Below are 4,202 nucleotides of genomic sequence, written 5' to 3' on the forward strand. Positions count from 1 at the left end.
CAGCATGCGTGATATAATAATAATAATAATAATAATAATAATAATAATAATAATAATAATAATAATAATAATAATAATAATAATAATTTTGAAAAGAGGAATCGAACAGATTCCGAAAGCTCTCTGTAGAGATTTACTTTCAAATATATGTACCCACGTATAACTGTGGGTTTGTTTTTTCCGATGATTAATAATAATAATAATAATAATAATAATAATAATAATAATAATAATAATAAAAAAACAATAATATATCTTATTCAAGCATATGGCTGTTTACAAACACTAAATGCAGGAACAGGTAATTTCAGCTTTTAAATAAGAGAGAGAGAGAGAGAGAGAGAGAGAGAGAGAGAGAGAGAGAGAGAGAGAGAGAGAGAGGTAGTTTGGATGCAGGGGACACTCATTTATTTAGGTTTTATTTTACGAAAGTGCATTTTCTTCACTAGATCTTGGCGTAAATCTGAAATAGTATGTAACACCTTCATTTCAATAACATTTCATCTTTATATCATTTTGCAAGGTAGGCTAGTTGAATAGTAACTTTTCGTAAGCTATTGAAATCATTATTTTTTCAAGATCCCTTGTTTTCTTTTGCTTAGAAGTAACGCATCTCTCTCTCTCCCTAAAAAAGAAAATGAAATTAGACTGCCTTTAACCGATTCCATGTTTTATTCCTTTCTTAACAAGAAGACGATCTTTTGCCATAACGGGAATTTCTGACGTATCCAGTTAATGGGCTTCTGAAATATTGCCTAGACTAATGGCACACCTGCACCTGTTAACAGTAAGTAGACCTATAGTTAATATTTTGTCTAGTTAAAAAGTAAAAATAAAGGCAACTGGATCTGGAAGAAAGATGACGAAACTAAAGAAACCCTTAACTCATAGTAAGAAAAAGTAAAAAAATGCAACACGTATCGTAGAAAAATTTACACCGTTAAAAAAAACGCATCCGCAGGTCTACGGAGACTGGGTCTTTCCTCACTCAGTCGAGAAGAACCCTGGCTTGTAACACTATGGTAAAACAACCAACCACACAGAGTAACGTGCATAAAAGAGCAAACGTTACTACTAATATGACTCTAGACCAACTGCGAACAACGTACATAAGAAGAACAACAGTCACAGTGAGGATGAAGAGGCAGAACCATGCAAACCAGAGAGCCTGAAAGAAAGTACAACACTCGTTAGTTACATCATCATCCTTTGTGCCAGCACTAATACCGCTACTGCTACTACTACTATTGCTATAAGCATAATCATACTATCATTAATACCCACATCATCAACAAGGACATTATTATTATTATTATTATTATTATTATTATTATTATTATTATTATTATTATTATTTCAAAGAAACAGTAAAACCGCCATCATCCGTTATCTTGCTTGATGCTTCATCGAGCTGTTATTATCGATGTGTTTCTGTTCGTGCTATTAATGTATATAAGTTGAGACGTATTTTTAAGGGGTTTAGTATATATGTAAGTTAATAATTGAATTTAACATGTTGATTAGAGCCCATTTTGTACTGAAATTGTTGTTAAGCCCAATTTTAAAGAAAATGGTTGTTCTACCGTGTCGATCAAGCCTTTTTGGGCGTTCTTATCTTTGTATCGTTTATTGGTGTTACAGACTATACTAAACTATCCTTTTACGAAACATAATTCACTTCAATTCACCAGGGAAAAACAGATGACGTGAACGTTACCGCAAAGCGAAGTTGAAGAGAGAGAGAGAGAAAAAACAAACTTCTTTCTAATCGTGTGGTTGAATCGTTCGTAACTTCAGAAATTCAGACTTGGTGCGAATGCTTCTTAGATGAGCGGGTAGACGTGAGTCTAGTGTCATCTGTTTTCATCTCATTTGTCTTTATTTCGCTTTTATTGTTTATTCTTCTGTTTCTTTTTTCTGAACTGGGTTTTTCCTTACTTGGGGCCCTGGTCTTATAATCATTGTTTACGCAATTAGGGTTGTAGCTTGGTTTATAATAATAATAATAATAATAATAATAATAATAATAATAATAATAATAATAATAATATCTGGTGATATAATGACATGATTGTTTGATGGATATAAAACATATTGACAGGCTCCAAGGCGTACAAAGATACCTTAATCATGTACAGTAGTAGGGTAGGACTATGGCATCGTTTGCACTAGTGCTACTTTCACTATTATAGTGCTGTTATAAATGCGTATATGTTGAATTTACGAGAGTTTGACCCTACTTTATTAATATACAGAACAGCGCTCTTATTGCTATATCATCATCACCATGTTTCTCAGGAAAACTTTCTTTTATCGCTCTAATACTTACAAAGTAGAAGTTGTTCATAGGAATTCTTTGGTTTCTGTTATTTCCATCTGCAGGTTCCATTGCGATCCTCACATCTGCTTTCTGCGAATAAGTATAAAATAGAGAGAGAGAGAGAGAGAGAGAGAGAGAGAGAGAGAGAGAGAGAGAGAGAGAGAGAGAGAGTGGGGGGGGGGGGTGTTTCAAGCCATTTCATAATTTATCTTTTAGAAATCAGCAGTCATACTTTGGTTATTTGCAGTTATTATAATGTTATCAGCCAAACTTGAGGCATAGAAGACTATAGAGGCCACTATAGTTTGCCTATAGTTCTTGTTACCCATACATATCAAGATTATGAAATCATCTGTTAGAATTATTTCAATTTTCCAAGAGCACTTCAGTACAACGGTTAACCAAACTATAGACCTATGGCTTCCTAAACGAAGTACATAACGGAATATAGGCTTTTCATCCTCCTGTTAGTTAGAAATACTTGATGCAGAGGGGGATTTGTTTGACTTAAGATTATTTTCGCTGACAAATTTAAAACTACTAGTTCATTATTTTACATTTCCGTTTAATCTTGATTTCGAGATCTACCAAAACTCGTTTTATATAGGACTAACGCAGTTGTTCAGGTTGCTTGAAGAAATATGTGAAATGGCCAGTATAAGAAATGTCCCGTTTACTGATATAAATGACATAATCAATATCAGATCATTGTGAAAGATACACTGTATATTAGTTTCACTGAGTTAGGCCTACAGAGTGTAGGCTGCGCTTACCATCGCTACATGAAGAACCGTATGAAAATCATTTCCCATATAATTGAACCAAACACAAGGAGTCTCTTTCTCAGATTTAAACCAGGTGATTCATTGCATAACTAATCTGCTTATGCAAGAGTTATTAACTATGAATTGATTTTCAACTCACGTCTTGTCTATCAGCCATTTGAAAGAGCCTCTCTCGTAACCGCTGACCTAAACTGTGGTTCGTCGAACACTGACCTGGGTTTCTATTTACGGGTCACGGAAAGTCTTCGAAGTGACCTGCTCTGAGTGATATCACAAACTTAGATGAAAATAAGGTCATTTGGCCGTTGAAATGACTGCTTTTTATATCTCTCTTAGAATATTTTGAAGATTCTGGCCCACTAACATCGTTTGGTAGTATTTTTGTTCGTGATATATTTTATCAAGAAACTTTTCTTTTGAAATGCCGGTTTTTTGAGGCTACTTTAATTTTATACGTTAGAAGCCAGGACATCCGCAATTATTATCTATCTGTTATTAACATTATTTGGTACTTTAACTAGGAAAAAAAATATTGGAGCTCAAAATAAAAAAAAATAACAAAAAAATCTTACTAGAGACTATATATATTAGTAATAATTTTGTACAAGTACGCTGTGTGAAGACATACGTCATCGCGTAATTCGGTGGGTGCGCACTACGAAAGTTTCGAGTTAAAACCCTTTTTTTTTGGTTGAATTTTAGTTAAATATAGTTGATAGTTTGTGTTTGTTTACTATGTTAATCCCAGGAAAACATAAAAGGAAAATTATCTAGTGCGAAATTCCGTTAATTATTCATTCTTATAGGCCCAATAATAATTTTTCACACATTCCATCAGCATACTGCCTATAGGTTCGGGAATGGAGTCATTTAAAATTGCTCTCTCTCTCTCTCTCTCTCTCTCTCTCTCTCTCTGGTATGGCAAACATACAATACAGTGATTACATTGCAACTCAATTATTGCGTAGTAGGCAACTTCCATTGTTCCAGCAGCCTATTCATTCTAACATCCTCTGTTCAACCCGGTGGCTTCAGCTTACCACCACAATGCAATGATTGTGTTCTCTTTACTTTATTATTATTATTATTATTATTAT

The 4,202-nt window shown here is 33.8% G+C and overlaps 1 long non-coding RNA gene across 1 annotated transcript; it reads right to left on the reverse strand.

The window, feature by feature from the left end:
- Positions 1 to 273: 273 nt before the first annotated feature.
- Positions 274 to 3,370, reverse strand: LOC136832052 (uncharacterized). Its single transcript, XR_010851024.1, has 3 exons — positions 3,245 to 3,370; positions 2,330 to 2,410; positions 274 to 1,168 (listed from the first exon to the last, which is right to left on the reverse strand). It is a non-coding gene; the product is annotated as an uncharacterized lncRNA (long non-coding RNA).
- Between the last annotated feature and the right edge of the window lie 832 nt (positions 3,371 to 4,202).

Source organism: Macrobrachium rosenbergii, chromosome 49 (genome assembly GCF_040412425.1).
Source record: "Macrobrachium rosenbergii isolate ZJJX-2024 chromosome 49, ASM4041242v1, whole genome shotgun sequence".
Lineage (NCBI taxonomy): Eukaryota > Metazoa > Arthropoda > Malacostraca > Decapoda > Palaemonidae > Macrobrachium > Macrobrachium rosenbergii.